At 45.7% G+C, this 12,223-nt stretch overlaps 1 pseudogene; it reads left to right on the top strand.

The window, feature by feature from the left end:
* Positions 1–4,524: 4,524 nt before the first annotated feature.
* On the top strand, positions 4,525–5,120 carry LOC149332891 (uncharacterized; annotated as a pseudogene).
* The last annotated feature ends 7,103 nt before the right edge of the window (positions 5,121–12,223 follow it).

Genomic DNA, 12,223 nt, shown 5'->3' with positions numbered 1-12,223 from the left:
AGATGCGTACGTGGGTCGGTCATCGAACCAGGACGAAACTTCGGGGACAGGAGGTGCCTGCGCAGCCTCTCGCACCTCGTCCCGGACAACTTCGATCAGCGCTGCCAGCGGCGCAGGTGCAACCTGTGGCAGATGGATCCGTTGAAGTTCCTCCCGGACAACTGAGCGAATTAGTTCGCGCAAGGTGTCTGCAGTGCCGCCGAGACACGACGAAAAGCCTTCGGGCACCATGCAGTTGATGTCCCGGTTGTACTGGCGGGCCCGTTGTGGCAGCGTCGTCTCCATCGTGGTCGCCTCGGTTAGAAATTCCGCCACCGTGCGGGGTGGGCTGCGCACGAGGCCCGCAAACGGCTCCTGCTTAACCCCACGCATGAGATGGCGCAGCTTCTTCTCCTCTGTCATGTTGGGGTCGGCACGCTTGAAAAGACGGGTCATGTCTTCGGTGTATATGCGCACGCTTTCGTTCGTGCGCTGATTTCGGGAGTACAGCGCAGCTTCAGCTTTCTCACGGCGGTCAGCGTTGGGGAATGTAGCCAGGAGACTCCGGCAAGACGTCTCCCAGGTGGGAAGGGTAGCCTCGTGGTTTTCAAACCATGTCCGAGCAGATTCTTCAAGGGCAAAGTAGACGTTATTGAGCTTCCGCTCGTCGCACCAGCCGTTGTAGCGTGCAGCCCGCTCGAAGGTCTCCAGCCAGTCCTCAGCGTCTTCGAACACGTCACCGTGAAAAGATGGCGGTGTTCGCGGTGGGTGGCAAAGGATCGGCGCCAGGGGCCTGGTGTCAGCGGCCATGACAATTGGACTCGACGGTTGAGGCTGGATTGGCGGCGGGGTCCTGGTGTCAGTGGTCATGTCAGTTGGACTCGGCGGTCGAGGCTGCGTCGTCCTTGTTGGCGGGGGAAGGGGCCCAAATTCAGGCGACTCTCAGCTGAGACGGCGGCTGGGTCGCTGGTGAACCGGTGTGAGGTCCGTAGTGACGCTGTACAGAGTGCGCAGGTCGGGAAGCTTACCCCGCACCTCCACCAAACTGTAGCGTGCAACGCCAAATAGAACACCGGAGCTGAGACGACAAAACTGCGGCGGTCCCTCAGTGGCCAAGCACGCGAGCGAGAGCCAACTAACTTCTTCCTCTTCTCGTGCATGCACTACTTCTGTCTCTTCTAATGCATGTATCAATATATTTTACCCTTCTCCTCCCACTTGTGTGACTCGGCTCGGAGAGGTCCACCAGGATGACGGCTTGCTCTTGTACTCCAGGGTAAAAAGTTTTCAGGCTTTCAATTTGATGTGCCAAAAGTTTTTCACCCGCAGACACACTTAATATGTGTGTAAAGGGGCCGTAATTGCGAATCGTCGTCTGGTTAGTAGCTTAACGCCGGTGTTGGTTTTGAGATTCTTGTTGCTATAGGTAGCATAAGAGGGGTCTCGCCTAGTTGCCTCCCTAACTGTTTGATGATGTTGAACTTGACACTTGTGTTCAGTTCAGTTCAGTTCAGTTTATTTACCTTAAAGGCCCCCTTGTATCGGGGGTATTACATAAGGGGTGGGATTTTAATGAAATGAGCAAACAAAACAGCGAATATTATTCAGCACTGAAGGTGATCGGTTACATGTTCTTGAAAAGTAGAGGATGAAGCGATGTTGACGATGTCAGGGGGTAGGCCGTTCCAGTCCGTTGCTGCTCGAAAGAAAAATGAAGCGGAAAAGGTGGCAGTATGCGATGGCGGCCGGGCAACTTGTAGGGGATGACTGGTGCGGTGAGATATGCGTGCGGCTGCTGTGATATACGGTGACCGATTGAGGGAAGAATGAAATAATTTGTGATAAAGGGTGAGACTTGAAATGCGACGACGGAACGAAAGGGGCGGTAGTCCTGATAATGCTTTCAATGAAGAAATGCTGACGTCATATGAGTATGAAGAGTGGATGAATCGAGTGGCACGATTTTGGACAGCTTCTAATGCATTAATTAAATAAGTTTGGTGCGGGCTCCATATGGCAGAGGCATATTCTAATTTTGGTCTGATGAACGATTTATATGCGAGTAATTTTACGTGTTGAGGGGCAAGGCGGAGATGGCGCTTGAGAAAACCAAGTGTTTTATTCGATGCTGAAATGATGTTGCCAATATGGGTGCGCCAAGATAAATCACAAGACAAGGTGACTCCTAGATACTTATACGATGATACTGAATTAATCGAGGTGTTAGAAATGGAATATTGGAAGCGATGCGGGCTATGGCGACGAGAGAAGGATAAGAGTTTGCATTTATTAGGATTTAGGCACATGAGCCAGTTGTTACACCAATTAAGTACGCTGTTAAGATCGGTTTGAAGACTAAGTTGATCACTAGAGTTATTAATAGTGCGGTAAATAACACAGTCGTCAGCAAACATGCGAATACTGCAGGAAACGTGGTCAGGTAAATCATTAATATATATTAAAAAGAGTAATGGACCGAGTACAGATCCTTGCGGAACGCCTGATGTAACCGGGAGGCTGTTAGACAGGTGGCCGTTAGCAAACACTGATTGAGAACGATTAGTGAGAAACTGCTCAATCCACTGTAGTATGTTAGGATGTAAGTTCAGCTGTGCAAGTTTCACTAATAAACGACAGTGGGGAATTTTATCAAAAGCTTTCGCAAAATCTAGAAATATGGCATCAGTCTGTTTGTTACGGTCAAGATTAGTGTGCAAGTCGTGAAGGAACAACGCTAATTGGGTTTCACAAGAGAGGCCCTTACGAAACCCATGTTGTGAAGAATGGAAGAAATCATTTGAGTCTAAGAAATTTATAATTTGAGAGTAGATGACATGTTCCATGATTTTGCAGGGTACGCTAGTTAATGAAATGGGGCGATAATTCATGGGGGAGTCTCTGTTACCTGATTTGTGGACTGGAACGACCTTCCCCGTTTTCCAGTCATCTGGAATGATCCCTGAAGAGAGCGATTGCGAAAAAATCAAAGATAATAGAAGACGCTCCTAAACCGCTGTTATAGTGGAGGGAGGCGCCACTGAACACTCTAAGTTCATTGTAAACACCCCTGGAAGACTGGAATAGACTGAGAGCATATAATTGTTCTTTATTATACTTTCAATTTTCTTTTACTTTCAAATCAGTTATTTTAAGGTCATGAAGTGATTGTAAGCACCACTAAACATCGCAGACGCCGAGCACCAGTCCTCCAAACATTGCGCGATAGCTTATAGATGATGCTTGCTAGTATTAATTAAATTTATTGGTTGAAAAATCTTAGTTTCTTATGATCTGCTGCAAGCTTGCGAAACCTCGCTTTCAAGCACGCTTTAAAATCTGCCTCAGATGTATCATTCATTGCGTGCTGGAAGGGGACGTTTTGCAGCGCCTTGTTTGTTGTTAGTATAAAGTGACCAGACGTCCCGATTTAGGCGGGACATGTCCCTCTTTTGCGTTCGTTGCCCCGCTGTCCCGCCAGCATGCATGTGGGACGGCGTTTTGTCCCGCCTTCGCTGCACTGGCTACACCCGCCCTGCCTAGCTCCACCGAACCAGCCTAAATAATGGAAGAAACAAGCCATAGCCAGGCGGATAGCAGAAAAGCACCCGCGACCACGAGTCGCGCCTTTTCGCGTTAAAAAGGGCTCCCTGGGCGCTGCCATATTGTTCACTGGACTGCAGTGAGCACTGTTTGGTTTGGGATGCCCCCCCCCCCCCTCTGCCTGTGTGGATTAGGGCAGCTCGCGCTCCCCTCCTGCCTAAGTGGATTAAGGCAGCGACCTTCCAGGACCGTGGGACCACGGTGGCAGCGGCGAAGGTCAAAGACCGCCGAAGGCCGAAGATGCGGCGACGATGGCGGCGTTCCGTGGCCGAGTCGACCCTCGGGTCAACGAACAGAGTGGTGGTGTGCTGAGTGAAAGACAGCAGTGTTTAATTACTGAGCCTCTACCCTCTCCCATCAACCGAGCGGCGAGAGAGCCCCACGGCCCAGCGCCGCCCTGCCGTGGGCGGTATCAACAGTATCCACAACGGTCCGTCTGATTGGACACGTCATTCTTCGAACTATTTCCCCAGACAGGGATCTGGGGAATCCGTGCGTTATTTAACGGGTGTTGTTTTGAGACTCCAGAGCACTCCTGTTGATTCCTGAAGAAGTTCTCCCTTACACTGAGAGACCCTCTCAGCTACTCTTTTTTGTAAATAATGTAAATATTCCTGCATAAAGTTTCTCCTTCCTTGTCTATCTCGTCGTAACCCCGTCTCCCGCCTTCCTCGTCCCTTCTCCGGCCCGACCACGCTCACCCGAACCTAATAGCACCTCGCGCTAGCACGGTGGAAGCGGCGGCGGAACCGGTTTTCGGCAGTCCAGAGAAGGGGCGTTTCGACAACATCCTCGCCCGATGGAAAGTTCTATACAAGGAAACTTAGTGTGTTGGCTAGCTAGCGAGCCGAAGTCAAAGCCTGGTCCAAAGCTCGTTTTCCCATGCGTTCGCCCATGCTGTTTGCGCCGCGTGCTTACTTTTCTTGGTTTTGATGCTCGCTTATCGCGCCAACGACAATGCCTAAGCGGAAGTGCAAGTTCAACGGAGAACTGGGGAAGGAGTTCCCGTTCCTGAAGAAAGCGAAGTCGGAGTACGATGTCCGCTGCGAGAAATGTGGAACAGACTTTTCTATCGGCCACAGTGGACGTGCTGACATTTTAAAACACATAGGCACCGAGAAGCACAAACGGAATATGTCAGCTGCTGCGTCTTCCAGTGCACTAACGAAGTTTTTCAGGCACGAACATGCTGGTGACAAGGAACTGAAACTCGCTGCTTCCGAGGGCGTGTTTGCATACCACACGATCGCCCACAACCAAAGTTTTCGGTCGATGGACTGCACCTCAAAACTTGTTCAAAAACTTTTCGACGAGAAGTTTTCCTGCGCACGCACTAAGGCCGAAGCGATTGCCTTGAACGTGCTCGCTCCTTCTGCAGCAGAAGAGTTGAAGGCTGACCTCCAGGACGCAAAATTCATATCATTCTTTTGTGATGCGTCGAACCACAAAGATCTGAAGGTTTTCCCAATAATGGTCCGCTACTTCACCTCTGCTGCAGGAGTGCAAACGAAGCTGCTGGAGATCGACACCTTGCCCAGTGAAACTTCGAACATGGTGAGTCAGTACATCATGAACGCACTGAAAGTCAACGACATCGCATCGAAGCTGGTTGCTTTCAGCGCTGACAATGCGAACTGCAACTTCGGCGGTGCCGCACGGAACGGCAAGAACAACGTCTTCTCAAAAATGCAAGATATTTTGCCTCAAAAGATAATTGGGATTGGTTGTGCCGCACACATTGTGCACAACACCATTCAGACTGCTGCTGACTGCCTTCCACTTGATATTGAAGCTCTGATTGTTAAGCTCTACTCCTACTTTTACATCTATACAGTGCGGGTGGAGGCATTCAAGGAGTTTTGCGACTTTGCATCTGTAGAGTACCAGCGACTTCTGGGCTACAGCAAGACGAGGTGGTTGGCATTAATGCCAGCTGTTGAGAGGGTGATTAAGCTCTTTCCAGCTTTGAAGTCATTCTTTTTGTCGGCAGACAAATGCCCCTCTCTGATTAGGTCATTTTTTGAAAACCCATGTGGAGAGCTCTGGCTCCACTTTCTGCACAGCCAGGCTGCCATGTTTCAAGCGACTGTGTTGCAGATTGAAGGAGACTCGAGGACTGCCATCGAAGTTCACAAGGCCCTGAACCAGCTGCAGACTAAAGTCCAAGACAGACATCAGCAGGCATTTCTGCCATCAAGTGTGCGCTCCAGGGTAACATCACTTGAGGAACTAGGAGAAGTTAGAAGAGGATCGGTAGCAGAAGTAGCGAGGAAGTTCTACCAGACCTGCATGTCGTACCTCGAGCGATGGTGCAACCAGTTTGATGAGATCAGCAATCTCTCGTGGGCCTCTCTTGAGTCAGCACCGCTTTGGGACGATGTGCAAAGAAGTGAGCAGCTCATAACTTCACAGTTCAGTCACATCAGTCTTGATGAGAACGCTTTATTTGACGAAGCCTGTAACGTTTCGCGTTATGTCACGGCTCAAAAACTAGAGGAATGGAAGAGCCAGAAGAAGCCAGTCGGGGAATGGTGGGTAGATGTTCTTCGGCACTTTGAGATGAATGATGTGCCTTGCGACAACATGAGGGCAATTATTGAGCACTGCATGTGCTTGCCAGGAACAAATGCACCAGTCGAGCGGGTGTTTTCTCTCATGAACAAGATCTGGTCTGCAGAGAAGACGCAGCTTCAAGTGACGACCCTTAAAGCGATGTTGATGCTCAAAGTGAATGTGCACATGACATGTGAACAGTACCACGGACACATCTGCAAAAATGAAGGGCTGCTGAAGAAGATTCATTCAAGCCAGAAGTATTAAGTGTATGCGCAAGCTAGGCAAGAGCTGGAGGAAAAGAAATGCTGCATGATATACATAAAATAATAAAAAGTGCATGTCTAAACTACTAGCCGTGTCATTCAGGGGGACCCCCCCCCCCCCCCTCAGTGTCCCGCTTTGGGGTCTGAGGAATATGGTCACTTTATGTTAGTAAAGCGGCCAGGCATTAAAAGTCTGACTTGGGCGTGGAAGTACATGCATGCTATTTCCGATTGACCTGCGCGTCGAAGAAAAATGATAAACGCAAGGACATTCAACGCACTGCGCGAATGCGTGGAATGGTTTGCAGTCTCCGCTGAATTCAAACGGTTTTGGATACCAGGTGATAGAAAATGACGACTGCCTTTCATTTGACTTTATTATGTTGACCGGCCTACACTGTTTACGGCAGTCTCGTATGATCATTTTTTTTTTTATTGGGGCACGAGATCCGTACTGCGGCATTTTCGAAAGTATATTATATTTGGTTGAAGAGTAAACATTACCTGAATTTGTGCCGCAGTGGCTGTCATGAGTGGAACCACAGACACCCTTAAGAAATTTTAAGACGGTTTTTTGACGAGAGCTGTTCGTAGAAGCGCGGAAATAAAAAATGGCGCAGTGGTCTAATGCAGCTGCAAGTGTAACTGATATGTTCGCGCCGCCATGGTGTCGAATCCAGGCCCCTTTGCACCTTATTCTATTTGTTCCAACTTTTTTACACCGCCACACAGTGTGACAGTTCACGCCACGTTTTGAGCTTCCGACCTCGTTGCGTTGTTCCGTAAAGCTAAAAAAAGAAACAATTCTACAACACTTGGTTTGCTTTGGGTGACTGCTAGCATGTCACATTACTTCGTTAAGTAAGATTACGCTTCCTCGCCGCTTAATGTGAGGTGGGCCTGGAGATTTGCCCCGCGGTTTGCGTTTGAGCATTAGCAGATCTGATTCCTTTGGGAGCAGCGTAAGCCGCCTCCGCTCGCATATCTCTTCAACAACACACATCGGACTAGTTCATCAGGACATAAAACACATCAGAAGCACACAGAACACGGAAACCAAACACGCAACTTAGGCGCTGTAACCTGGCTTCAGAACACAAGCATGCTGCGTTCGTGCGGTGAAAAACCGCCCGAGAGAACAATGAGGCTACAGAAATCGCAAGCATAGAAGCCCTCTGTGTCAGAACGCCTCTCATACCCCTTCATCATAAGGAGTTGAATTTCTTATCGGCACGTGGGGGATTCTAGTCTTTGTTGCTGAATTATGTTTACAATGTCCCGCTCCTCCGCGCCCTTTTATTACAAGCACTCTGTCAAGAAAGATCATTACAAAAAAACAGTGCAAGAAGTTCTGGGAAAGAGCATCAGTAACATATACGATTCTTGTTGGTATCATTAGTATTTTAACCGCATGATATGAGAAATACTCACTTTAAGTTCAAAGTTTAGACAAGCTGAAGATGTGGCATGAACCTATTTTTTTAGTTTTTATTTTAACATTACGATACGGGGCAGGATGTACCGTTGCTGGAAAGGAATAAACAATTTTAGAACAAAGTAGAAGTCTGGGCGAGTTTTTAAGTGCTCTTTTTAAGCAGCGCGAACAGGGCATGTACGTATCGTGTTGTACGTTTCTTTCTTCCTTCGTGTCCTGTTGGTGCTATTTTAGGATCTGTTAATAATAATAATAATATTAATAATGCTTTATTTCCACCAAATAAAATACAATTCGATGGAGGAGGGGAGAAAAAAAGCGGCTATCCGCTTGACGGAGTTCTCCTCTCCTGTTCAGACGGCAGTGACAGAAAACGAGGAACTAAATTGAACATCAAGTCATAGATGAACAAAAACATCAATATAAGCAATGTCTGTAACCGAACAGAATACACAGAAATCAAAAAGGGGGTATCAGCAACGAAAAAGGGGTATCAGCACAGTAGACGACCAGTCATCAAATAACAAAAAGGGTGGAGAGCAATTCATAAAACAGGAGTTGATGTATTAGCACTTAACCAAATGAACAATCATACTACGCAGAGAGGAGATGGTGATTTCACGGAGGTTTACGCCTGCTTCAATTAACTGGTTTTATAAATACGGTAATTGGTAATTAAGTCTTTGACGACCGTAGCTAGTTCTTGTGAATGGTAAAACCCATTGTGGTTTGTGGCGATGCGGATATGGTGAATCGGACTGATGCAAAGGAGCCATAGAGGAAATGGTGTCAACATGGCGCTTTTGCTCAACTGTATACACGCGCAGCAGTCTGTAAGCATAGAGGTTTAATATGGTGATAATGTTGAGGCTAGTTACCAAATCCTGAGTTGTGTGTCTAACGGGCAAGTCAAACTATACGAAGGACTTTTTTCTGAAGTACTAATATCTTCTGTAAGTTAGTATGTGTTGTTGTTGACCACACTGTGCAGTAGTTTAGGTGTGAACAGAACAGGGAATTATATAAGAGACGTTTGACTGTCTGGGGTAAAATATGTCTGTGGCGTGATAGAAAACCTATAACCTTAGATGTCTTCAACATGACATGACTGACATGGTCATCCCACAGCATATTTTCGTGAAAATAAACACTAAGTGATTTGAATGATTTTACTATTTCAATTTCTTGTGATTTATACGAGAGAGCTAGTTCTGCACTACAAGTTTTATTCTTCGGAAGGAAAATTACAGCTTTGGACTTTGACACATTTATTGAAAGAAAATTTGAGTCTGACCATTCCACTAGATTCTTTAATATGCGATTAGCATGCATGTTTAGATTGTCACAGGTATCACCAGGTATAAGGATAGTAGTGTCATCGGCATAAATGATAAAGCGGGCGGAAGTGTCAATAGTTACAATGTCATTAATGTAGAGATTGAACAGCAGAGGGCCAAGGATGCTGCCCTGAGGGACACCGGTATTAACTGAGCGTTGTGATGATTTGAAGTTTCTAATCTGAACATATTGTTTTCGAGATGATAAATAAGATTTCAAGAGATGCAAAGCTTGTCCTCGTATCCAGTATAGTTCAAGCTTTTCCAAAAGAATACTGTGACTAATCCTGTCGAACGCCTTCGTGAAATCCACAAATATGCCTAGTACTAAAATTTTGTTTTCAAAATGTTCTAATATATATTCCTTTTCGTGAAGAAGGGCAAGCTCTGTTGATTTATTCTGTCTGAATCCATACTGTGAACTAGTAATTATGTTATGAGATTGCAGAAATTTTTCCATTCGTATTAGCACGATTTTTTCTAAACCTTTAGAAAATACTGGAAGAATACTAATTGGTCTGTAATTACCAAAGTCATTCTTATTACCCTTTTTATACAGGATAGTCACCTTTGCTATTTGCATATCTGAGGGGAAGGTTGCGGTTTCTAGACATAGGTTATATATATAAGCAAGAGGAGTAGAAATGTATTCAATGATATATTTCACTGGGCGAATCTGGATGTTGTTGACGTCACAAGAAGTGGAGTTTGATAATTCATGGAATGTTTGTATAATTTCGCTTTCATCAACAGGTGCAAGGAAAAGAGTGGCAGGGCACCTAGAGATAGATCTATGGTGCAGTTCAGATGCATGTTGAACATATTGTGTGAAATGAGTGTTAAATGCTTCGGCTAAGTTTTCTCCTGCATAATCTTTTCCGTCATGGGTCACCTTATCAATGGTAACGTTGACATACTTGGCATCAAGGGATCGCAGCTTTTTCCAAAGTATGTCAGGACGGTCGACTGAGCCAAAGTAATGCTCATAATAATGTCTCCTTGCATTGCGGATGTCATTGTTTAACTTATTTCTGTATTTCTTAAATTGTTCAAGAATAGAAATGTTTTTTGATGCAACAAAAGAACTTTGCAGTTTGTTCTTCTGTTTTATACGCGCAAGTAGCTCTAGTGATATCCATGGTTTCCGTACGTTCCTACCTCTTCGTTTGTTTTTTAGAGGGAAATGCTTGTTATATATAGAGATAACCTTTTCTGCAAAGGCTTGATAAGCGTCATTCGCGTTGGTTTTGTTATATACATCGTTCCAGTTTACACCGCACATCTCCGCACGAAAAGCGTCGAGGGATGCTGCTGTTATGACTTGGATAAAAGATGCATTCTGCTTTCTGAATTTGGGTTTCACAGTCTGACAGAATAAATAGATTCCCATGTGGTCACTCAAAATCACAAGTTACCCCAGATATTATGGATGAAGGATTGATATTAGTGATAAATAGATCAAGAAGTGTTTCGGAACTGGAGGTTATACGGGTCGGCTCTTTGGTAGTAATCGCCAAACCGAAGCTGCGCAGAATTACACCGAAGTTGACACTATTTGCTTCGTTGGATAACATGGCTATGTTAAAATCACCGCTTATGACTAACTCATAATTATGTTCGCTTATAAAAGTAAGAAAGGACTCGATGTATTCAAAGAACAAAGAAATGTCACCGCTCGGTGGTCTATAAAACACAGAAAACACAGTATTATTGGTTATTACAGAAACAACTTCCACATCTGAAGACATATAACATAGGTCTTCCACCATGTAACACTCAATTCGGTTGTTAGCAAGAATACACACTCCTCCACCTCGACGACAATCACGGTTCATAGAAAACGTTGAAAATGACGGCAAATGGAAGTTATTCGTATTCAGCCATGATTCTGAAATCATAACAAAGTCAAACGAAAAGCCAAAACTCTGGAGTAAAATTTGAAACTCATCTAGTTTGTTGTTTAAAGATCGCACATTGAGATGGAAGCATTTCAATACAGACGAACACAGCCACTGTGGGAGCAACGTGTGGCTTATCGCACTGGGTAACAGATAACGTACGCTTGCAGCCATGATAGAAGTTGTGGTATGGCATTGCACTGAACAGGAAATTATCAGTTGACAAAGTTAGCTAGATCGCGTGCATCGGTAACAACCTGCACGTTGTCGCCTTCCTTCTTGCGGATGAGGACTTTGCCGTTTGAATACCAAACAAATCGGTAGCTATTGCTTTTGGCTCATTCTTTAGTTGTTGAGAGAAGAAGCTTTGCTCGGCGTGTCAGGTTGTCACAGATGTACAGATTGCTGTCCTTCTCTCGGAGCAAAGCTCGCTTTTTCATCCACTCATCTTTGAGTGTTTGCCTTTCAAACCGCACTAAAATAGCAGGCACTTTACTTGGCTTAGATGGGAGCCATGACAAGCCTCAACATCGCTCTCCTCGACCTCTGCTAAATCAACTAGTTTAGTCACCTCATTGACTTTCTGGAGGATGTTTTCCTGGTCAGTTACCGGCACGCCATGTATCTCCAGATTCGTTTTCCTGCTCGTTTTCCATGCAGCTGTCGTATTTCTTCACCATTATTGGCGTTTTCTACATGTTCGAGCCTTTTCTTAATCTGTACAATCTCTTTATCCTGGTTGTCAAGACGATTTAGGATATCATCAAAGTGATCAGACATAGTTTGAATTGAGTGTTCAATGTTGTCGACCTGTTCTTTAAGTGGCAAGAGGGCGTCGAGCTTGCGACTCAGTTCAGCGAACGCGGCAGCTACATTGAAGTCCTGAGACGCGTCTTTTGTATTCGCCGCGCCACTACGGGAAGCCGCTTTTTTGCATGTCGGACAAACAAAATTTTTGCGGCAGTTCCCACTTCTGGTCTTCGCAGACGCATCTGTTAACCCTGAACAATTTTCTGCGTGGTATGGGTATGCGCACTGCTTACATTTAAGAATATTATCAGCAGGTTCAATCTCAAGATTGCGGGCCAAACAAATTTCCTTTTCTGAGTCACTCATGGCAAGCTATAATGTAGCACACTCCGTAGGAAACAACAG

Source organism: Amblyomma mixtum, chromosome 8 (genome assembly GCF_055824585.1).
Source record: "Amblyomma mixtum isolate Tamu chromosome 8, ASM5582458v1, whole genome shotgun sequence".
In the NCBI taxonomy this organism is placed as follows: domain Eukaryota; kingdom Metazoa; phylum Arthropoda; class Arachnida; order Ixodida; family Ixodidae; genus Amblyomma; species Amblyomma mixtum.
Note: the sequence above shows the minus strand (reverse complement) of the source record. Positions and strands in the feature narration are given on the sequence as shown.